The sequence below is a fragment of the Anabrus simplex genome, chromosome 8 (assembly GCF_040414725.1).
Source record: "Anabrus simplex isolate iqAnaSimp1 chromosome 8, ASM4041472v1, whole genome shotgun sequence".
Taxonomy (NCBI): domain Eukaryota; kingdom Metazoa; phylum Arthropoda; class Insecta; order Orthoptera; family Tettigoniidae; genus Anabrus; species Anabrus simplex.
The window spans coordinates 178301489-178327792 of NC_090272.1; positions in this window are offsets into that span (position 1 = coordinate 178301489).

The following is a 26304-nucleotide window of genomic DNA, read 5'->3' on the forward strand; positions in this document are numbered from 1 at the left end:
CATCCTGCACCTGGTTTTGATCTGTCAAGGGTATCTTGGATTGCTCTTAACAGGATTCGGACCAATAATGAATACCTTTAGAAGTGGGAAAAATATCTAACCCATCAGTAAAACTGAGGTGCCCTCACACGGACTATTCAGAGCGTTGTGTCTGAATACAAGACAAGGTCTTATCAAGGAGACTTCTCCAACTTTACGCTGGCAACATTTGCTGCCCTTGAATGAATCAGTGCATTAGATCTGAGACTATAATCCCTCCTTGTCAAGTGACAATATAAGTAGTTGTAAATGTTTGTAGATATTGCAATACAATAAATAAAAAAACTGCCTTGCCTTCGCCGATGACTTGGCAATCCTCTCAAGAAACATGGAGACAGCTGTGGAACAAATAAACATGTTGAAAGAACAGGCAAAGAAACCTGTCCTCCAAATTTCTTTCGAGAAAACAAAGCACCTCAACACCTAACACCAGGATACGGTAAAATAGAAAAAGTGTATAGTTTCAGATACCTTGGTGAGATAGTGCAGAAAGAACAACGGCAGAAAGCTAACGACAGCAGGCGAGAGAAGATAGCCGCAGCTTTTCGTAAGACGAATGTCCTATTAAAGAAAATGGCAATCTCAAGAATAGCTAAACCCAGGCAATATAACACAGTGATGAAATCCGAGTGTCTGTACGGAAGTGAATGACGCAGAATGTCAGGAAAGGCTGGACGGAGAAAAGCAGAGAAGTATGAGTGCTCGATCCTTCGCATAACAATGGGTCCTAAGATAAGAGTACAGACTCCGAGGAAGAGAAGAGTTATATGGGGATAATGAACGGCTGATGGAGTCAAAGGAAACACCGACTGAAGTTCTACGGACATGTGTTCAGAATGGACGCAACCCGACTAACGAAGCAGATTTTTAATGTGTTGAACAACAGAGCTAACGTCTCGGATAAATGGTTCAAGGAAGTACTTCAAGAGCATGTGACTGAATCGGGAGGACATCTCTAACCGATCAAAATACAGTGATCAACAACTTTAAGGGCTTCCACGATGAGCAAACTCAGAACAGCGGCTGGACAGTAAAGGGAATGCAGACAGCCAGAGAAAGAATACAATGCTTTTGGGCTGGAAGAAGGCTTCCAGAAATGCGTTGTAGTTACTTGACCTGGCCTCTAATGGCTCTAAACGAGAATATATATAATTTAAACCGTATTTAGTCCAATATTTCTGCAGATGAAACAGTTTTAACAAAGTCTGTTTTACAATGGAATGCGATCCTTATTTATCAAATGCTTTTCAGGAAACCAAAAGTGTTATTTACCAGAAATCAAAACATTTTACACTTTCACTCTTTCACATTCTATTGTAAATTATGAACAACTGAACTTCCCACGCAGGGGTCATACAATATTCAGAAACATAATTTTAAGTATTTTGAATATATTACGCATTTATTGCAATGTTAACATCTACGAACTCTACTGATAGATTACTTGTGCTTCATTCATTTCCTGTGAATATAGCCAGAATAGAGGGATGTTTTTCATCGTGTCTGCCAGCCCATTAAGCCTTGTGTTTACTGCAGAGACTGCCGCTATATTTAGCCGCAACAAGGGGAGGGGAAGCCCCTCATGCAATGGTAGGCAAACCCCAAAGGAGCGTTAACTTCCTCCTTAATTGACAGAAATACCCTTGATTGAATGTGACATGAGCAAGTGGACCAATTCAGGAAATATGGGGACCTTCCGTCATCATTTCATTCGTAATTAGACGCTTAATAGGCAGACTTTCTCAGGTCATCCGTAGCACCTTAAGTCGCTTTATTATAGGAATCTCATTTAACAAACAGAACAGAAAATATTCATTAGAGGAAGACATTTAAAGAACATATTTTTCTAACGATTCATATCTGCAATCAGTCCAGATCCAGCTCTGCTAAAATTTAGCGGTTACAATGTCGTATGATTCCTGGTGCGGGCTAGAACGAGTTTGATCCTTTTATCAGCCTGTCCCATTCTCTTGTTTCTAATGGTTTAATGTCGCACTAACACATCGAAAGTTTTAGGCGATGCCAGGAGAGGAAAGGGCTAGGATTGGGAAGGTACAGGCCGTGGCATAGCATTTTCCTAGTGTGAAAATGGTAAACCACCGAAAACCATCTTCAGGGTTGCCAACGATTCTCATTCTTGCCTATATACATAAGTTTTTCTTACAAATTGTTTTACAGTACGTCGCACCGACACAGATAGGACTTATGGCGATGATGGGACAGGAAAGGCCTGGGAGCGGGAAGGAAGCGGCCGTGGCCTTAATTAAGGTACAGCCATCTTCAGGGCTGCCGATAGTGGGATTCGAACCTACTGTCTCCCGAATACTGGACACTGGCCACACTTAAACGACTGCAGCTTTCGAGCTCGGTCACATAAGTTACATGAATGAAATGAAAATCCACAGCCCGTTTCCAGTCATTCGATCGGGTCAGGAATGGAATGAATGAAGCCCCCATCTAGCGGCTAGGATAGGAATTGTGCCGGCTGCCGAAGCCTGTCGCACTCCTCTGGGGCAATGATTAGGAATAAATTATGACAGGGAAAACCGGAGTACCTGGAGAAAGATCTGTCCCGCCTCCACTTTGTCCAGGACAAATCTCACATGGAGTGACCGGGATTTGAACCATGGAACCCAGCGACGTAGGTTACATACAGGTATAAATACATACATCTTCATTACAGATTGTTATGCCTTACTCTTATAATTAAGAACTGAATCTTATCATGGTCGCTCTGCTTCTCTTATCCTCATGGCCATCATTCTCCTGAGTAATCCACCCTACTCCATTCGCACCACATGACCTCACCCCGAAGCCGATTTGTACTCACAACTTTATCCGTCGAGTTCATTCCTAACTTAGCCGAATTCTCCTCATTCTGTGTACCCTCTTGTCAAACTTCCCACCTGTTTGTACCAGCGGTTACCATAATAACTTGCATATCACTTACCTCCAACATCAGCATAAGAAACCCTGAGTACATCCAGCTTTCCAACTTTCACTCTCATACAGCAAAGTTGGTCTGGAAACAGACCACTGTGAAGATAATTTCGTCCGAGAGCTTACTGTACATCTTTCCTACAGAATACTATTGACTGCAACTGCAAGCTCACGATATAAGCAAAGCTAATTTCTTACCTGGATTTTGATATTATTCTGCGGTGGAAAAGCTGATTCTATATAGTACTTTCAGTATACCTTTTCAAGTATCACGATCTTTTAAAGAGAGTCTGTTTTCGATACAGTAGCCGTTATGACAAGCTATTCTCATAAACTAAACTATTAGAACATCATTTAACTTTCTAAACAGATAGTAAGTTAGATGGGAATTTAGATGGGAAACTATAAAGCAGGGCCTCTCAGGGTGCATGCGCGTGGTGCATGCACTGTGCACGGTGCAAAAGACGACTTCGCTTGGTTGACCAGAGTGCAGACCCCCCACTCCTCTCTCCCTACACCTGTCTCCCCGTTCGGCCTGTCTCCGCGTTCCTCACCTTCACTGCTGTTTCTCCCCCAGTGCGAAATGTTTACGTGTGGTGAGCGGAGACGCACAGTTGTATGGGATAAGGTTACCAGTGTTATTAAAAAAATTAAAAAAGTGAATTAGAAATACACATACATGTTTGAGAGGAATGTAAACATAATTTAAAAAAAATGCAGAACCCGTAACCAAAATGAAAATGCTACAGTACTGGAACAAAACTCATTTGTGGATATAGAATGCTCTTCTTCAAGCTGTTTCAACTTCCTTAATTCTTTCTCTCTGACGTCTCCTATGATTTCACAATAATTTTCCGAATGTAGTCTGTTGTAGTGTCTTTCAATAGATGATTTTCTTACGCACGTAATTATCGTCCCACAGATTAAGCATTTGGCGTTATCGTCACGACAAACAAACAAAAAAAAAGTACGAAAGTTCCCAGTTCGATTGAAATGGACTTTCGGAAGTCTTTGCTTTCTTCGAAACAGGTTGCTCCATTATTATGTTGTTGTCGTGCGCTTGTCTATTTCACTGATAAACACGTCGTCTACCACCAAACGCTTCGTCGCTCTCAGCACACTCACCATCCGAGTCAAGCCGAGTTGAGGCGAAGCGTACCGATGCACAGTGCACAGAGCCTATGCACCTCGCTCTGCACGCGTGAGAGTTTGGGCGTTTGAGAGGCCCTGCTATAAAGACTAAATTCAGCAAAATTAATCAAGTGAATAAGTTCGAGTACTTAGAAGAAGTAATTCAGCCATCAGGCTTGAATCGTGAAGCAAATATGGAGAGGATCACAAAATTACAGAAGGCATATAAAGTAGATTCACCTGGAAGAGATAGATACACTAGACAAAAAATCAATATCCAGGAACGCAAAATTAAGACATTACCAAACCTGAAGCACTATACGCCTCGAAAACCTTGATCATTGGAGGCCGATCACTTATTAAAGACATAAAGGAACATTAGAGGAAAATATTGAGGAAAATGTTTGGTCCAATCCACTCAGAGGAAATCTTGGTGAAACGGAACTCTCGGAAGCTTCATCAGCATTCTGAAAAGATCACCTACATAGTCAGAAAAAGACGATTAAAGTTCTGTCTCCATATTCTCAGAATGAACAATGAAAGGTTCACCAAAATGATTCTCAACCTTACTCTCTCAATGAAAGTCAAGAACAACTGGCTTAGTGAAATACAAAAAGACCTTCAGGAAACTGGCATCCCGCAGGAAGTTATTCAAGATCGACTCCAATTCAAAAAAGCAGCCAGCAACCACCGTTTTGCTGAGAAAATGAATACGAAGACCAATAAATCATGGACTGAAGAACGGAGGAAAATTTTCATTGCCCAGATGAAGAGATTTTGGGAGAAGAAGAAATCAACATCAGCTACAAAAGTTCCATCGCACTCGACAGATGTGCATAACGATGTGAAATAAATAAATAAATAAATAAATAAATAAATAAATAAATAAATAAATAAATAAATAAATAAATAAATAAATAAATAATATAAAAAATTCGAGTTGGTTTTAAACAATAGTTCCTACCGAACAGATGTTAACTAAGCAAATCTCAATTTAAGAGGTTGATACCGGTACCATAATAGTCTTGAATCTCAATAATCCTATTTCATGAATACGGCACCGTTTCACTGTAAGAATCAGGGATCGAAGAACTCATCTTAAGAACTTATGACGGCTACAGACGTTTATGGAAGCACTCTTTAGTATGCCAATGCTGAAATTAGGTAGTACCGTTATATCTAATATTAACAAAAGACCTGAGTCGTCCAATTTTAAATACTTTCTCCCAAATATACGTATATTTTAGAGATCTGATGATGCTTGCATTATTTTCATTCCTTCCTACTATTTTGAATGACAAACTTTATAGAAGCTCTATTGGATAAAAAAAAATTACTGACAATCCTTCAAAGAAAAGACGTAATATTGTGAAGCAACGTCACGCGATGCCCGCTTTTGTTGTAATATTCATAACAACGTGATTTCATGTTCTTTTATTAGACAGTTGTCATTGCATGTGAAAGTAGTAATTGGATACTAAAAAATTCCCTCAGGGACTTCCTTCTTCCATTTAATAAGATTCAAACGTTATTACCTATTCTCACTGTCATATTCCTTCAAGTTTCTCGTATAGGTGGTCTCTTGATAAATGGCTGTACGTGACATTTACTGGTAAATGTCATGGGGCGGGTCTTCACTATGATTACATTGCTTGAAGTTGACACTTACAGTGGACTTGGTCGTAAGTTTTATCATACAGTAACATTACCTCAAATTGCGTCAGTTCACTCCAGGAGTCTTTCCTGCTCCCATTTTTCTTCTCTCTTCGTCATGCCCAATTAAGGAGCGCGATTGAGCTTATTTACCTGATGTCGTTGCCTTTCTCTTCATCTCCTCACTGTGACATTTCTTGCGATCTTCTGACCAAATTTTCTTGGTGGTAGTCCTTGGATGATGTTTAAAGAGGCGATTGTCGTCTAATTTTCTGAATTTAGATCTGTTTAACACAATGTCATCTGTGATGCCTATTTGCAGAATATCTTTTCCAACTTCGAGCAGCCAATTGTTTTTTACTTCCATTGATAGGGCTAGGTTCAGAATTCTTTTGATCAATCTCTGATTGCTCATTCTGAGAATATGTCCATAAAGTTTCAAACGTCTTTTTCTGAATGTGTCTGAGATTTTCTCTGAGTATAGCTACAGGTCATGAGATTACCTTATCATCCAAATTCTCCCTGTACAGACTGGTCCAAAAATTTCCCCTTTTTTTCTTTCTTGCTTTTCTACATATTTATTATTATTTTATTCATTATATTTTTGCAAAATATAGTGTTATACAATAATGAATTAATTAATTAATTAATTAATTGAGTATGTCCACATTATAGCAAACTTAAATACATTCCATTATTATGTATGCAAAAATGCGAAAATTGATTTGAAGTTTCATAATTATAATAATATTCATAGTCAATGTTTAAACTATCTGTTCACTAAAATTTACTTCCATCGTCATCATACACTAAAGGCTAACCCTTGTCGCTGCAACCATTCTCCTCTCAGTCCTGTTGTTCTCTTCACTTCCTTTTAGATTTTACATTCTGTCACGTTTCTCACATCCGCGAAGTATATCTTCCTTGGTCGTCCTTTCTTTCCTAGTATTTTTTTCATTCCTTGGTTTTCCTCTTCCTTTCTTTCCTAGTATTTTTCCTTCAAAGATGTTTACTAGGAAGTCATAATTTCTCAGGATATGACCTACGAGTTTTATCTTCCTTCTTTCCATATACTTTATCAGTCTCCGTTGTTCATTGATTGTCGTCTAATTTTCTGAACTTAGATCTGTTTAACACAATGTCATCTGTGATGCCTATTTTGCAGAATATCTTTTCCAACTTCGAGCAGCCAATTGTTTCTTACTTCCATTGATAAGGCAAGGTTCAGAATTCTTTTGATCAGTCTCTGATTACTCAGTCTATTACCAACAACGAGTGCATAAACAGGCCAACAGATGGCGCTGGAAAGCAACACATCAGTTATGCCGCATGAGATCCGTGGACGGTATAAAAGGAGAGCGTCACTAATTGGGTTGCCGAGCTAAAATCCCTCAGTGGGAGCAGGATTTCCCGGCACCGTTGAGAATTGTGGCTGCATCAGATCCGCTTACAATCGCGGCATGTTGACGTTACCAGAAAAGGCATTGTATATAAGCTTTATTTTGGTGTCAATAAAACTCCATGTCATGGCAATCATGTATGTCAATTACTTCCTCTCTATCTCCAATATTCCGTGCAGTATTGCCTCTCAAATTTTAACGGGCGTTTGGGTCACCCTGTAATGTGGATTTTCTAGTTTCACGACCGGATGCTCTTCCTGGCGCAAATCCTATGTGAAACATTTATTTACTATTCCGTGTTTTCTGTATTGGTTAGTATAATAATGGCGTGTGGCCTGCGGAGAGGCCTGCTGCAGATCTTTCGAGTTGACACCTTATAGACGACCTGCGAGTCCATTCTGAATTCTAATGCTAAAGGTGGCACACACGCACAGATCCGGAGCTATCGAAATTAACCAATCAACGTTAAATTCCCCAACCCGGCCTGGAATTGAACCCGGGATCCGTTGGACACAAAGCCAGCACGCTGACCATTCAGCCAAGGACCAGGACAGTCCCTCTACCTTCATGAGGATTAAATGTTGCACGCCTAATTTATTTCATGAATACGGCACCGTTTCACTGTAAGAATCAGGGCTCGAAGAACTCATCTTAAGAAGTTATGACGGCGACAGACGTTTATGGAAGCACTCTTTAGTATGCCAATGTTGAAATTAGGTAGTACCGTTATTTCTAATATTAACAAAAGACCTGAGTCCTCCATTTTTCAATATTTGCTCCCAAATAGGCGTATCTTTTAGAGATCTTATAATGCTTGTATTATTTTAATTCCTTCCTACTATTTTGAACGACAAACTTTATAGAAGTTCTATTTGATAAAAAGAAATACTGACAATCTTTCAAAGAAAAGACGTAATATTGTGAAGCAACGTCACGCGATGTTAAATTTATCACCGGATCGTAAGTTGAAACACAGTTCTCTTCCTTGTCGAAAGTTCGTGAAGCGCTAGACGGAGTTGCTTGGACGGTAAAAACGCTCGGCTTCTGAGCCAAAGATGGCGGGTTTGAACCTGGCACAGATCGGTGGTATCAGAAGATGCCCTAATACGTCACCGTCATGTCCATAGATTTAGTGGCACGTAACAGAACTCATGAGGAACAAAATTCCGGCACTTTGGCGTCTCCGAAAACCGTCAATGTAGTGTTGTAGAGCGACATATAAATTCTACTTCTTCACCATCAGCGTTTGTACCGCCTGGTGGCCGTGTTTGCTACACGGATTCTCTGTCTCCATTCAGTTCTATAATGGGCTATTGAGCATCGATTTCAGGACAAGCCGACGTACCGTACATGGCATTTGTAGACCTAGAAAAGGCATTCGATAATATTGATTGGACCAAGCTATTTGAAATCCTAAAGATAATCGGGATCAGATAGCGAGAAAGAAAGATCATGTAGGCTACTGTCAGTACAAAAATCAGTCTGCAGTGATAAGAATCGAGGGCTATTAAAAAGAAGCAGTAATCCAGAAAGGAGTGAGGCAAGGCTGCAGTTTGGCCCCTCTCCTTTTCAATTTTTATATAGAACAGGCAGTAAAAGAAATCAGAGAAGAATTCGGAAAGGAAATCTCAATCCAAGGAGAGGAAATTAAAACTCCGAGATTTGCCGATGATATTGTTATTTTATCCAAGTCTGGAGCATATCTGGAGAAATTGCTGCATGGTGTGGATACATAAGATGAAAATAAATACATAAATGTAAAACAAAATTAATGGCGTGCTGTCGAACGAAGTCAGGTGATGCAGGAAATATTAGATTAGGAAACAAAGTCTTAAAGAAAGTAAATGAAAGTTGTTACTTTGGTAGCAGAATAAGTAGCGATGGCAGAAGTTAATTTATTTATTTACCGTATGGCTTTTAGTGCCGGGAGTGTCCGAGGATATGTTTAGCTCGCCTGGTGCAAGTCTTTCTATTTGACTGCCATAGGCGACCTGCGCGTCTGGATGTGGGGGGATGATGATGATGATAAAAAGGTAGGGAGAGGGTGAAACCTGGTGTCGACACGTAGTCTACTCCTGTCGAATAACACGAAGGCGGACGAATCACCATCAATAGCGGCATATGCCCTCACTCCGAATGAGCACTGTGGAAAGGTTTGGAATTTAATCCAGGCTTTTGGCACCCAATCTAGCGATTAGAAATTGTAAGCCCTGCCGGTCAACATTTTGATGACAGATGTAAGGAAGATATAAAATGCAGACTAGCACAAGCAAGGTAGGCCTTTCTTACGAAAATAAAGTTGCTCATTTCGAACAGTGATATAGGAATTAAAATTATGTTTTGGAGACTTTCGTCTGGAGTGTAGCATTGCATGGAAGTGAAACGCTACTTCAGAAAGATAATAAAAGTTTTGAAATGTGGTGTTGCAGAAGAATGCTGAAGGTCAGATGGATAGATCGAATCACTAATGATGAGATACTGAATCGAATCACGAATGATACTCTTACGTTTGCCTAAATAGCTATGCAGAGGCTATCCAGATTCACAGAAATCTTGGCTCCAGATTTGAAACAGGGTATAAGGTGTATTTTACCTCGCAAAATGCTGGTTTTCCCAATTAAAATCCTACAGAATCCCTGAATGATAATGTACCAAATGCACAGGACACAAGTCTTTTCTTCCTTAACCCAGCATTAACTAAATTTAAATCTGCTGACCAGGACTGACATCACAACCACGTTAGTTATGGACAGACACGAACTACTCTAGTCCAATGACCACGAAGTTCCAAGTTTCTAAGATATGAAACTACAACCGCAACAACGATATCATTAATAGGCGTTGTGCGATTTCTGTTTGAATCCCAGAGCAAAATGTTCGTGAAGCCTGTTTAAAGAGAAGCCCAATGATGAAAGATCGATGAGACAATTTGACCTGCGGTAGGTTTCCCTAGTTGAAGTCGTACAAACTCACGAATCGTTCGCATATGGAACTGAAATGCTCAAGTGGGTGCTGAGTAAGAGTACTGGCGTATTTGATTGCCTTTTTCTGACGATATCTTGAGAAGAGTACAAAAAAAAACTGGATGAATCATGAGAGGAAAAAGATTACTGAATGAAAGGCATTATAAAGAAAGCAAAAAGATTACTGAATGCAAGGCATTATAGAGAAAGAAAGAAGTATCGAAGGAAATAAGAAATAAATAAATAAAGAAAGAAACATAAGGGATGGAAGAACAGAATAGAGGAAAACTACAGGAGATTCTTTACATAGTTGACATCTTCTTCTTCTTCGAGTGCCATATCCAGTTGCCCAGACGTCGGCGATTACTCTGGAGAAAGTTTTTCTGTCTTCTGCCAGTCGGAAGAGTCTCTCAGTTGTCTCAATACGTGTCAGCTGTTCTGCTTGATGTTGTGTAACCATGTTATCTCTGGTCTGCCAACTCGCCGTTTGCCCTCTATTTTACCCTGGAGAATGAGTTTTATGAGGCCATATTTGTTTCCTCTTAATATGTGGCCTAGATAAGCTGTTTTGCGAACGTTTATAGTTGTTATTAGTTCTTGCTTCGTCTTAGCTCTCCTTAGGACTTCATCGTTTGTTATCATGTCTGTCCAGGGTATTCTAAGCATTCTTCTGTGTGACCATATTTCAAAGGCGGCAAGTCGTTTGATACTTGTGGCTTTTAAGGTCCATGTTTCTGTTCCATATAACAGTACTGGCCAGATGTAACACTTCATTAATCTCTGTCTGAGCTTCAGATTCGGATGATTATTACAGAACAAAGAGCTCATCCTGCGAAATGCAGCTCTAGCATTCTCAATTCTGCATCTGGTATTTCTTTATCTAGATCCATACTGTCTGTTATTATGCTGCCGAGGTAGTTGAACTGGTGGACTGGTTCTATTTTACGGTTGTTTAATGACAAGGTGACATTTGCATTACTATTTCTGCTAAATACTATTAACCTAGTTTTTGCTACATTTATATTGAGACCAGTGGCGGCTCGTGGATATCAGCAGTGGGGGGCGCACCTTAGTTTCATAATTGCACAATTATCTCAAGTTCTTCAAACCATGTTATCAAGATACACACTTCGAACACTATACGGTGCAATGCATATGCAATTGTTTTGATGATGATGATGATGATTATTATTATTATTATTATTATTATTATTATTATTATTATTATTATTATTATTATTATTATTATTATTATTATATGCCTTTACTGGCAGGACCTAGTGTTTACAGTGCACTGTGTCTTCTGGTATGGGCTAGAGCAATTTTGTTACTTTCATTGATCTGTCTCTGTCTTATCCTTGGCTTTGACAATATGAAAGTGACTGAGGTATGAGCGATGCTAGTAATGCCATTCCTTCTGCAGCCAGTCCCTGCTATGAATGTTGTGAAAATGTTGCTCATAGGGTCGGTTGGTGCGTGCATTTCAGTGGGCTTGGCAGACTGATATATAACAGCAACTTCTGACTCAGTGAGGAAAGCAACGGGAAACTACCTCACTCCTCATTTCCCTAGTATGCCTCTTCAGTGATGCGTAGGCCATCTATGACAGCTGATGGCAGAGCTGTTGAGGATCCAACCAGCCTTAGGGCTGAAGACTGAACATACATCCCCCTGTGGGTGGGGGCGGTAGAATAACACACACGGTATCCCCTGCCTGTCGTAAGAGGCGACTAAAACGGGCCCCAAGGGCTCTGAACTTTGGAGCGTGGGTTGGCGACCACGGGGTCCTCAGCTGAGTCCTGGCATTGCTTCCACTTACTTGTGCCAGGCTCCTCACTTTCATCTATCCTGTCTGAACTCTCTTGGTAAACTCTTGTTCTTTTCCTACCCCGACGCTATTAGGTTTGCGAGGGCTAGGGAGTCTTTCATTTTCACGCCCTTCGTGGCCCTTGTCTTTCTTTGACCGATATCTTCATTTTTCGAAGTGTCGGATCCCTTCCATTTTTCCCTCTGATTAGTGTTATATAGAGGATGGTTGCCTAGTCGTACTTCCTCTTAAAACAATAATCACCACCACCACTGAACATACATACACATACATTATTATTATTATCATTATTATTATTATTATTATTATTATTATATTATATTATATTATATTATATTATATTATATTATATTATATTATATTATATTATATTATATTATATTATATTATATTATATAATTATTATTCAATAATAATAATAATAATAATAATAATAATAATAATAATAATAATAATAATAATAATAATAATAATATTTGCCTGTTCTTGTCCACGATCGAGTTATGTTTACGAATTAATTTCACTGTAGTGATCACTTAAACAAGACACGACATTGACTTCACCAAGCATTTCAAAGTCCATGGTACTATTGATACCACCCCTGTGGTGACCCATTTATCTCCTTTCCTAGAACGGGAGAATAGCAGGCAAGGAAAGCAGTAAAAGGTTTCTGAGATATCACTTCCACATATCCGCGAGTTCTTATTATATACGTCAGGAGAATTAATTTGTCTTTGGAAAGCCCTATTTTCATTTTTCTTGGTCTCCGGTTTTTTCAACAAGAAGTCTGGTGTCGGCCTAAAACACTCCTTCAGTTCGACTTTCTTATCGATAGAAAGAGAAGGAAACGTTAGTACTTTAATATGTTCGACAGTAATCATACCGTACGAAGTGCAAACATAACACTACGCCTTCATATAAATCACAACCTTTCTCCTAATTTCACCTTGTCATAGTCACCTCACGAGATCATTCATCAACACGAAGTTAAACATCGCGCTCTCCAAGTGAGTATGGCCAACATGAGTCAAGTGCGAGGAGACAGTAGTTACAGTCGTTACTCGTTTCGTTAGTTAATAATCCTAAAAATTACAAGACTATTTTAAATATATACCGGCACATTTAACTCAGGTAAGTGCCTCAGTAAAATAGTCACTTGTTTTAGGAGAGAAATGGCATAAACTGACCACTATTAAATAGAAATCAGATCACCAGTGTTTCGGGTAGGTTGGCTGCAACAATTGGCCGCGGCAGAAACGCGCCGGAATCTCCGTAGAACAGCACATCTCTACTGCGCCTCTGATTGGCTCCCTCAAGGCCAGTCAAGCGAGACTCGGAGTATTTGGTCCGCTATGAGAGAGCGCCCTCCTGCGCGGGGCCAGCAGCGCATCGTGCCGCAGTACAGTACTACTCGCGCCCTTGATAATAATCTTATAGTACGTAAAATATTTCCCTTGTTAACATTTAAGATTAAAATTCCCGAATTTAATGGAACCCCGTGGGGGGCGCGCGCCTTAGCGCCTCCCAAACGAGCCGCCACTGATTGAGACCATACTGTAAACCTTTGACATGGATTCTGTTCAGGAGTTCTTGAAGGCCTTCTATAGTGTTGCACAGAATCAGAGTCTCGTATGCATATCTAATATTATTGATCAAAACACCATTTACTTTCACACCCAGTTCAACATCATGCAAAGCTTCTTTAAAAATGATGTCAGAATAGATATTAAAAAGGAGCGGCGAGAGTATACAACCTTGGCGTACCCCTCTTCTGATTTTCACATCTGATGTTTTGGTTTGGTTGATTTTGACTGTTGCTTGTTGGCCCCAGTAGAGATTCTCTATGATGCGTATGTATTTTCCATCGAGATGTTTTCGTTGGAGAATCTCTATCAGTTTTTCATGTTTCACTCTATCAAACGCTTTCTCATAGTCAATGCAACATGCAAATACATCTTTATGTAGTTGGCGGCATTTTTGGAGCAGGACATTCACGCTGATTAAGGCTACTCGTATGCCAAAGGCCTTTCTGAAACCCATTTGGTTGTCATCCAAGTCTATTTCGCACTTTGTTCTAATGCGTGCGTGCATTATACGTAAGAATGCTTTTAGCATATGACTCATCAGACTTATGAGACGGTAGTCACTGCATTTCTTTGGATGAGACTTTTTAGGTATTGCGATGAATGTCGATTGCAACCAGTCCTCAGGGATTATTCCAGTATCATAAATTGTACTGAAAAGTTTAGCAATTTGGTCAACATTCCCTTCAGTTATTAGTTTTAGAACCTCAGCTGGTATCTGGTCTGGACCTACTGTTTTACTATTAGGTGATATTGTGAGGGAATGTAATACTTCTTCTTTTGTTATTTTTGGACCTTTTGCATTGTGTAAGTACACAATTTCACCCCTGTCATCACTGAACAATTTGTTTATGTATTCTGTCCAGGTCTTTATGATTTTTTGTTCATCTAGGATGGGCTTGCTGGTGTTATCAAAGATAGTCATTGGCGTCTGTTTTCTGTACAGCCCAGCTATCTCTTTTACTTTCTTGTATAACTTGAAACTATCATGGTCTTTATTTAGTTCTTCTATTTCTTCACAGTTCATTGTCATCCATCTTTCCTTGGCTAATCTGATTTTCTTCTTAATCTCCCTTTGTGTGTGTCGGTAGCTGTCTTCTCTGCCCTTTTCTTGTCTTCTCCGTCCCATTAGATAATGTATTTCATCAGTCATCCATCTCTGCTTCTTTTGCCTTGTTGATGTAAGATGATCCTTACAGACTTTTAACAGTGTATCATGTAATATTTTCCATTGATATTCTGTGCTGTTATCATTGTTGTTGCTATCGTTGGTTTGCATTTTGTTGTTCAGATCTTGTATTACTGCTTTTTTAATTGTACCATCTCGCAACTTGGTAACATGTGGCGGTTTTCAATTTCAATCTGATATCTGCCACTAAGGGTCTTCCTGTTTCCTTTTCCAATGGTGAAATCCATGTGTAGAGGTGCCTTTTATGAAGTTTGAACAAAGTGTTACAAACAACTAGATCTTGCTCTTGGCAGAATTGGAATAGACTGTCTCCTCTTTCGTTAGCTGAACCCAATCCATATTCTCCCATTAAGTCAGAATTTCTACGTTGTCCAATTTTGGCATTGAAATCTCCTGATATTATTATTATTATTATTATTATTATTATTATTATTATTATTATTATTATTATTATTATTATTATGTCAGTGCTGTTGAGTTCTTTACACACCTTATGCAGCATATCATAGAACTCATCAACGTTGTTGTCATGTTTTGTGTCCGCTGTTGGAGCATATACTTGTATAATGCTTACATTAAAGGGCTGACTCTGCATCTGTAACAGCATTATACGGTCAGAGATTGGTATGAAGTTTTTGACATATCTAACATAGTTCGCCGAAACGAACACACCTACTCCATTCAAGCGATTGCGGTCTTGCGGGTCCCTGCCAGAGTAGTAGAGTGTGCCATGTTCATGGCGACACAATCCAGAACCTGGACAGCGTAGCTCACTGATTCCTAAGATGTTCATTTTCAATGGCCTGGCTTCTTGAATCATATTGTACAGCTTTCCAGCTGCATATAAACTTCTAACGTTCCATGTAGCTATACGTAGTTGATTTTTAATTATGTTAAACCGGGGGATTCTTAGCACCCCTTGCCCACTTAAGGGCTGCCCGGGACTAGGGGCCTTTGATTCATTCATTCTCTCCTTAGAAACTTCCTGGGAATATAGTCACTGAAGTGGTTTCCCGTTGCCTTCCCCTGTATGAATACAGCCGCTCCTAACATGGAGAACAGACGCTGGGTGTAGCCGCCCACTCTGGATCAGACGCTACCTGCCTGTTGGTCCGCGGGAGGTATTTCATTTCCCTCCTACCACCCATATCTCGGAGGCATTACCCTATCCGCCACCTGGGGACGCACCCTCTACGGGTTACTTGACCATATTTAACAATTTTTACGCTGCTCCTTGTTTAGATAATACTGAAACGACGTCTCATGTGTGTCATGGAGTTCTGCCGAGCTCAGGGGTGCATGTAAGTTAATCTATGTCCTTGTTTTCCTAGAATTGCAGGATCGACACCGGGTGAAGTTTGGTGACAGTTTAGAGTGATTAAATACATCTCATTGCCTTCCGACAACGCAAAGCGTCATGATTCACGAAACATTAGCAATTGAAAGAACTGTAAACAATTATTTTTGTTATTACTATTATTATTAGCAGCAGGAGGTCTACTGCAGGTGAGGTAGGGTCTGCGGCATTTACTTGGTGTAAGAGTTCGTTGAAAACCATCTTGAGTTTTGCCAATGGTGGGTTTTCAAACCATCCCCCGAAAGAAAGATATCGATCAACTTAATAGCGACAGGGGATGAAGTCTACTATAAATTGCATGTAACTAATATTGGGATAGCAATGCTTACCAGAACCTAGAACGTACAAGTGACTGTGACGAAGAGAGACAGAGAAACTAAGCTGCTATTGGCTGCGGTAAGCTCCCTCCCTTTCTATTTTGTTAGCGACAGCTAATTTCTCCCGGGACCATCACGACCCTCGCGAGACACAGCTTTAAACGGGATCAAGCTCTCGTTCCGCTAGGATTTGCTCTCCGCACATCTCTCTCCCAGTCTGCTATCTGAAATATACTGCTCTACCTGAAAAAAAAGGGGGAAAGATTCCATCCAAACCCTAGCTATTCCAACAACAATAATAATAATAATAATAATAATAATAATAATAATAATAATAATAATAATAATAATAATAATAATAATAATTTCGTGTGGCTATTGCTAGTCTGGTGTAGCAGCCGTTGTAAGGCAGACTCTCCTACGAGGGTGGAAACCATCTGCTGTGTATGGGGAACTGCGCGTTAATGTAGTCGACGATAGCGATGTATGTGGTTGGTAAGGTGCACAGATGTTATGAACAGCACAAAAGCCCAATCCCCGAGGTTTAAAATTGCCGACCCGGCTGGATGTCAAACCCGGGCCCTCTAAACCGAAGTCAACTGCGCTGCCGATTCAGCCAAGGCGCCGGACATATATTTTAAGACATGTTCAATCATCGTTTTGAAAGTAGCCCACGCTTCCTTACGCTGTCGATATATGCAGAACCCAGCACACGAGACATGCTATTGTCAAAAGTTAGGAACCTCTAATAACCGCGACATGTTGGATTCACCTCCGTAGTGATCAATATCTTCAGACAAAGCCGCCTGAGGGTTGCAACGATGAAGTATTTCTACTGAGGTCACGGTAGTACAGGAATATTTAATGTACCATTGATTGTGAAGAAAGCTTTCCTACAATTCAGCAACTGGCAGCATTTTTCTTTAGTTCTCAGCCTAATCGAAACGCACTGCCTCAGGATGTGTGCTAGGAAAACCGTGAATTGAGGGGTAGACGCCGTAGCTGTAGGCTCGGAGGCATAAGCGGGTGAAATCTAAAATTAATTTTTTTTAACCTTCCTCCCTTCCAGCGCTGTTGATGGAAAATTCTCATTCCTTTGCTTCCTGATTTCTTTTTATTTTCTCTTTTGAACTTTGCAGTCTTTCCTTCTAGTTGTAATCCTCTCTACTGCTCTTCTTCGAACTAAACTGTTTAAATCTAGGACTACGAATCATTGGGAAAACTAAGGTGAAAATCCCGATGCTGTCAAGCTATGGTGGATGTATCTGTCTTCCATCATGATATTTGCCACTTAATCTCTCTCTCTCTCTCTCTCTCTCACACACAGAGAGACACAGATTGATTGATTGATAGATTGACTGATTTTAAATTACATACATAAGACGATGAAGCTCCATTTAGTGTACACAATCCCCCTCCTAGATAATAGCTTTCAAATGGATATAGTACACTAGATATAGAGTATAACAAAAACTGAGCAAGTGGCCGCGCGGTTTGGGCCACGTAGCTATCAGCATGCATTCGGGAGATGGTGGAAGCCTTGAAGATGGTTTTTCCGCGGATTCCCCATTTTCACACAAGGCTGTGCCTTAATTAAGCCCACGGTCTCTTCCTTTCTACTCCTAACCCTATCCTATCCCATCATCGCCATAAGACCTATCTGTGTCGGTGCGACGTAAAACAGATTGTAAAAAAATATATATATAACACAAACAAAACAATACAGTGCGATATATAACAAACCTTGCAAATAATGTATAGCCAGCCGTGAAGAGAATAGGGAGAGGGCGCTAGACAGACAAAGCAGCAGCGGCCGGCACTTAAGGACTTCCGGACGCTGCCCTCCCTAGAGAACGAAACGGTTCTTTAATTTTATCTCGACATTTGAAGTCAAATATTGGACTCGAATAATGCTAAGAAAACGATATTTCATTGTAAAACTGTAAATTCTCGTCAATACGGAAGACTGTTCGACAATAAGTTATCAAACTTAGGCGACTGACTTTCAGCGCGCAGTTCACTGGCAAATGTTTTCAGGCTGAATATAAGGCACGGACGCTCGAGTTTCCGTCCGAGGACATAGTGTGGGTGAGCGGGTTGAGATGTAAGGGGGAAGCGCGCTGGTGGACGATTTTGCGGGGAGGAAGGGTGCGGGAAGAGGCTTTCACGTGGACACGTCTGTAGCAGTGTAGTAAACCCATACGAGCATCGCCAGCCAAATCTCCATGACTGCATACAATAAAATGAAATAATAATTTGTGGCCTTGTTTGCCGTATTATCTATATTTTAAGAAAAATAATAAACGTAACATTTAAGAGCAGGAATTTTGATTCAAATTGAGCCTCTGGCTTGCATCCCGCTTTTTATGAGGGCTGGCAGTAGTGAATTAGTTTGTTGGCGCACGGAAGACTTGAATGAGTGCGGTCAGTAGCAAAGAAAGAGTTGAGGGAAAAATTGCTGTGGTCTCCCCCCCCGACGTGAGTGTCCACCGGCCGCAACTGGACAAAAGTCAAGCATAGTGCAATCTCACAGTCATTAACCAACAAGAACATTGATATAGTGCAAGGTACACGATTAGGCAAAAAGACAAGTGTAATTAAATCACAGTTTAGAGTTCAGACAACTGAAATATATAATTTTCTAAATATTATACGTCGTATAGCCAGAAATTAAAACATTGTTAAGGTGCCTCCTAACTATAAAGATATAGATATAGATAACGGGATGGTTTTTGTTTTCTTGTCAATATTGGCAATATTCTTCTTTCTCTTAATTTCAGACAATGAAGTTGAATAAAGCATGGTGTTACATGATCATCTCTACAAATTAATCTAACACAGATATTCCGTATACGTTGAATTTCGATGTTGAGGGCTTCCAAACATTATTATGGACCACTGAGCCATATTTCAATACAGGAAGTTAGAGACAGTAGTGTACTAGAGCTAGTAGCTTACGAATGTTTATTGACGTGGAAGAGATGTTTCTTCGAAGCTGACGAAGAATAGCAACTGCTTTACTGACATCAACCTCAGAGAGTGAGAGAGAGGGATAGGGAGGGTAAAACGGACAGAGAGACAGAGAGAGATGGTCGAATAACACAGATTATCATCAAACAACTTCAACACACTCTCATGAACACGAAAATGAAATGTGTCACAAGTCACTAAAGTAAATACACGTCCCCATTAGCAGCAACATTAGCGACGACAAAATCGTCAAGAACAAAACAATAGCACCAATAATCACTTTAAGACCTATCTGTCTTTTGTATTGCTTCTTTCTCATTGTCATCCTTTCTTTTTGCATTTTACTTGAGAAAACTAGTTCAAATTCCTTCTATTATAGTTATCTTACCTTATTTTCTTTCCTCTCTTTCCCCTTAACGTAGCTAACTTCTTGTTTCCACGATTCTCCCTTCTCATATTCATTTTCTATCCAATTCTTCACGTGCTTTATTCCCTCTTCTTCTCCATTTCCTTTTTCCTCCTTTCCCTTTTCTTTCCAAAATAGTTATCTACCTTCTTCTATCTTCCTTACCTCCTCACATTGTTTCTCTTTCTCACTTTTCTTGCTCTTTCCTGTCTTCCGTCTCCTGTATTTCTTTCATGTCTTTACTTGTTCCTTGTTTTCTCCCATCTTTCATAGTCTCATCTTTTCTTCTTTCTTTCTTTCTTTCCTCGTTGATTTATTTTTCATCATTTATTCATTTACTCCGTTCTTTAATATTTTTTCTTTGTTTTCCTTCCTTTTCTCCTTCCCATATTGATGATTATACTATGTTCTTCCACATGTTCTCCCTTTTCTCTTTCCTTCTTTCTTTCTTTCTTTCTTTCTTTCTTTCTTTCTTTCTTTCAACTGGCTGAGTAGTTAAGAAATTCGTGCCGTGTATTTACTGACACTGTAAAGAACTCATTTGCACGGCAAAATTTCGGCACTCTGACTAATTCGGCGGGGGCATAGAATACATCCATATTATCCGCTGTAAATTAGCCTCCATGGCTCAGGCGTCAGCGCGCCGGCCTCTCATCGCTGGGTTCCATGGTTCAAATCCCGGGCACTCCATGTGAGATTCGTGCTGGACAAAGCGGAGGTGGGACTGGATTTCTCCGGGTACTCGGTTTTCCCTGTCATCTTTAATTCCAGCAATACTCTCCCATAACATTTCATCTGTCAGTCATTTATCATTACCCCAGAGGAGTGCGACAAGCTTCGGCAGCCGGCACAATTCCTATTCTCGCCGCTAGATGGGAGCTTCATTAATCCCATTCCTGACCCTGTCGAATGACTGGAAAGAGGCTGTGGATTTTAATTTTCATTATCCGTTACAATTAAAAGTAGAATATACCACGAGCTATTATCTTGACAGCGTAAGTTGGTGACCACGAGGTCCTCTAGCTGAGCCGAGCCTGAGGCTCGACATACAAGTGCCAGCCTCCTCACTGTCTTACTTCCTATCAGACTTCCCTTTGTCAACTCGTGATCTCTTTCGATCCCGGTAGTATTAGGCTTGTGAGGCCTAGGAAATTTTATTTTAGCGGCCTTCGCAGCCCAATCCGTTTCCCAATACACCCCATTTTTCAAGGGTTGGATCTCTTCTATTTTACCTCTAATTAATGTTAGGAGAGGATGGCCGCCCTGCAATACTTCCTCTTAAAGCAATTATTACCTCCACCACCTAAGTGATGTGATCCGTACCTCAGATCTCCGAATGGTAGAACTTCCTATCTTGATCAATGAACAACAAATGGCTGCAATTACCGGGCGAGTTGGCCGTGCGGTTAAGAGCGCGCAGCTGTGAGCTTGCATCCGGGAGATAGTGGGTTCGAATCCCACTGTCGGCAGCCCTGAAGATGGTTTTCCGTGGTTTCCCATTTTCACACCAGGCAAATGCTGGGGCTGTACCTTAATTAAGGCCAAGGCCGCTTCCTTCCCATTCCTAGGCCTTTCCTATCCCATCGTCGCCATAAGACCTATCTGTGTCTGTGCGACGCAAAATAAGGGCTGCTATCCTCCTGGGTCAGTTGAGAATGGAGACATGCGAGTACCCTCCAGCGTTCTTGTTAGGCTTGGCACGCTCACCCGCTGACATTGCCTGTTATAGTCCAAACCGCCCCCCACGGGTGCGACGGGTATATTTAGATCTACCCTCCAGGAGGTTCCAGCAGACTTTCTGAACTGATTACCTTGGCTCTTAATTCACAAGCTTGTCAGGAGAGGTATTCACACCCCTCGCCCTCCCTGAACAAACACGGCACAGGTTATTTACAGCCATGACCTTCCACTTGCGAGTGAACCTCCTGGCCTGCTCCATTCAACATGAATGGAACAGATATCCTGCATCCTTGATCTACATGGTTCACAACTACTTGAGGGATTTATCGGAAGGACACTTAGGATTCCGACTCCTTGGCTTGGAGGCCTTCGGTTCAGAGGGTCCCGGGTTAGATCCCCAGCCTGATCGGGGGATTTTAATCTCGTCTGATTAATTCTTCTGGCTCGGGGCTGAGTGTTTGTGCTTGTCCCAACATTCTCCTCTTCATATCCAGACAACATACCACATGCCAACCACCACAGAAACACGTAATAGTGAATACATTCCTCCACATAGCGTGGGTGTCAGGAAGGGCATCCGGCCGTAAAACAAAGCCAAATCCACATGTGCGACACAGTTGGCACCCACGAGTCCACGGGTGTAGGAAAAGCGGTAGAAAAATAAAACTCTTAAGGACACAAAAGGCTAATAAGACTTCCTGCAGGAGAAATACCTGAAATATTTGTAATTTTGCTGTGTTTGTTGTCCGGTTCCTTGGCTGAATGGTAAGCGGTTCACAAGACTACGGGTTCCATTGCTGGTTGGGTCGGGTTTTTTAACTGCGTATATTTAACTCCTCCAGCTTGGGGGTTGGGTGTTTATATTGGTCTTAACATCTTCACTTACACACGGCAAATTACACTAGAAACACCATAAAAACACACAGTAGTGAGTACATCAGCATTGGTGGCCTTCGGTTCAGAGGGTACCGAGTTCGATTCCCGGCCTGATCGGGGATTTTAATCTCGCCTGATTAATTCTTCTGGCTCTTGTTTCTTGTTTTGATCAAAAGTTCAGAATATAAAATCCGAATGTTACAATTTGTAGATTTATTTAATTTCATTTCATTTACTGTACATAACTGTGCACTTAAGACAAATGTTTAGTTCGGGACAAAACATGACGACCTCGCCTCACACAACCCTGCAGCGGCAACCCGGTGTCTATTAGGGGCTCTGCGTAGTCAGAGTTGCCAAATCGTCTACCTCACTAGCACCAAACGAGCCAGAGCAGGAATAAAACCTGTTTATAGAATCTATTTGTCATTTCGATGTAAGCTGAATTATTATTATTATTATTATTATTATTATTATTATTATTATTATTATTATTATTATTATTATTATTATTATAGGTCGGAAATTTAAACATGAAAAAATAATGTTAATATTGTATTATGGCGATCTAAATTAGGTTATGAGGTAACGAAGGGCGACCGCTAAATACTAAAACGCGAACTTAAACGACCCATAAACTGGACTAGCTCAGTGATAGTGCGACGGGCTAGTAATCCGAAGTTGGCAGGAGCCGTGGGTTCAAATCCCACCGGCTGTTCTTGAAATGAGTTCTGTAGTTTTCCATTTCACGTAAATACCGGAATATTATAAGGCTGAAATAGCCACATGAATAATAATAATAATAATAATAATAATAAAATGAATTGTGTGTTCTTTGTTACCAATATGCCATTGCTCTAAAGATAGTGCAGGGTCTCTCATCTATATATATAAAATAGCTTGTCCTGACTGACTGACTGATTCATCACCGCCGAGCCAAAACTACTGGATATAATGAAATGAAATTTTGGGGATACATTCATATTAAGATGTAGGTGCTCGCTAAGAGAGGATATTTGGATATTCCGTTGCTGAGGGGGTGAAAAGGGGGGTGAAATTTTGAAATGAGTGTATCTATATCTCAAAACTTTAAAAGTTTACAAATGTAAAAATTGGTATTTAGAATCTTATTTAAAAATAAGGAAACACGTATTTTTTTGTTTTCAGAAAATCCCAATAGGAGGAGTGAAAGAGGGTGAAAATGGGGGAAAATGGGTTGAATGCCTTTAATCAGGATACCGGTACTTATATCTCCGAAACTGAAGATATTACAGACCTGAAAATTGGTACTTTTGATCTCTTTTAAAAATAAAGAAACACGTATTTTTTTGTTTTTGGAAAATCCAATTAATGGGAGGGTGAAAAGGGGGTGAATTTTTAAAATGAATGAATCTATATCTCCAAACTTTTAAAGTTTGCAGATGTAAAAATTGGTATTTAGAATCTTCATTAAAAATAAAGAAACGCGTATTTTTTGGTTTTCGGAAAATCGCAATAGGTGGAGTGAAAAGGGGTGAAAAAGGGGTTGAATGCCTTTAATGAGGCTACTTAAATCTCAGAAACTGAAGATATTACAGACCTGAAAATTGGTGTTTGGGATCTCCTTTAAAAATAAGGAAACACGTACTTTTTTGTTTCTGGAAAACCCAAATAAGGGGGGTGAAAAGGTGGTAATATTTTAAAATGAGTGTTTCTATATCTCAAAACTTTTAAAGGTTATAGATGTAAACATTGGTATTTAGAATCTCCTTTAAAAATAAAGAAACACGTATATTTTGTTTTCGGAAAATCCTAATAGGAAGGGTGGAAAAGGTTGAAAAATGGGTCGAATGAATTTCATGAGTCTACTTATATTTCAGAACCTGAAGATATTACAGACCTGAAAATTGGTGTTTTGGGATCTCCTTTAAAAATAAAGAAACACGTATTTCTTTGTTTGTGGAAAATCCAATTAATGGGGGGTGGGGTGAAAAGGGGGTGATTTTTTAAAAAAATGAATGTATCTATATCTCAAAACTTTTAAAGTTTATAGATGTAAAAATTGGTATTTATAATCTCCTTTAAAAATAAAGAAACATGTATTCTTTTGTTTTCGGAAAATCCCAATAGGAAGGGTGTAAAAGGGTGAATAATGGGTTGAATGCCTTTAATGAGGCTACTTATATTTCAAAACCTGAAGATATTACAGACCTGAAAACTGGTATTTTGGATCCACTTTAAAAGTAAAGAAACGCGAATTTTTTTCGTTTTTGGAAAATCGAAATATTGGGGTGTGAAAAGGGGGGTGAATTTTTTAAAATGAGTGTGTCTACATCTTAAAACTTTAAAATTTACAGATGTAAAAGTTGGTAGTTAGAATCTCCTCTAAAAATAAAGGAACACGTATTTTTTTGTTTCCTGTAAATCCTAATAGGAGGGGTGTAAAAGGGTGAAAAATGGGTTGAATGCCATTAATGAGGATACATATATCTCAGAAATGAAAGATATTACAGAACTGAAAATTTGTATATGGGATCTCCTTTAAAAATAAAGAAACACGAATTTTTTAGTTTTTGGAAAATCCAATTAATGGCGGTTAAACAGGAGTGACAAATTGGGGTGAGTTTTTTTAAAGACTATATCTACAGAATATCTTGGAAACTAAAATGTTACAGACGTAAAAAGTGGGTGTTTGGAATCTTCTGTAAATGTAAAGAAACATAGGTGATTTGCCTTTGGAAACTCCACTTAAGGGGAACTCAAAAGGGGTGAAATTTTAAAATGAGAATTTTTACAGTATATCTAAAAAAACTTAACATGTTACAGAAGTGAAAAATGATATTTTTTATCTCTATTAAACATAAAGAAACGTGTATTTTTAGTTTTCGGAATTTCCACTTGGGTGGAGGGGGGGGGGGGGGGTAAAAGTGACTGGAAATGGTGTTGAATTCTTTTAATTAGGCTACTGATATCTCAAAAATGAAGATGTTACAGACGTGAAATTTGATATTTGCAATCTTCTTTAAAAGTAAAGAAACACGTATTCTCGGAAAATCCAATGAAGGGGGGGGGGGGGGGGTTGAATGAATTGAAAAATTAATTGACTTAATTGTATGAGAATACATACATCTAATAAAAACTATATCTGTTAGAGACGTGAAAATTCGTATTTGGATCTCTTTTAAAAACAAAGAAAAACGTGTTTTGTGGGGAAAACATCTTGGAGGGCGGGAGTGTAAAGGAGTTGAATTCCTTTCATGAGGACACATAAATCAAAAACTGAAGAAGTTAGAGTTGTGATAATTGGTATATAGAAGATCGTTTACTATTAAAGAAACGAGTATTTTTTGCGGGAAAATTCACTTAGGGGAGGGGGGAGTATTGTGAAATGAAGTGAAAAAAGTAAATTATGTTTATGGGGGATACTTATATCTCAAAACTGAAGGTAATAGACGTGAACATTGGTGTTTGGAATCTCCCTTAAACATAAAGAAACAAGCCTTCTTTTAATTTTTCTTGGGGGTGGGGGGAGGTGGCGGTAAATAAACTTAACGGCGGTGGGGTGTAAAACGAGGTGAGACCAATTGATTTTACTGTTATTAATGGACTTATAAGGATCCTCCGTTGCTCAGGCGGCAGCGCGCTGGCCGCTCACAGCTGGGTTTCGTGGTTCAAATCCCGGTCACTCAATGTGACATTCGTGCTGGACAAAACGGAGGCGGGACAGGTTTTTCTCCGGATACTCCGGTTTTCCCTGTCATCGTTCATTCCAGCAACACATAATAGTAATAATAATAATAATAATAATAATAATAATAATAATAATAATAATAATAATAATAATAATGTTCCGGACCGTCGTCAAATGTGCGGACCGCGCTGGAAACGACTCCTGGACGGGTAATTACTAAGAATGCAGTCCGGCCGCGGGTTCAGTGCCGCCAAGGCACCCAATATGACACCACGCCGGATGTCCTGAAGGATTTTATCCAT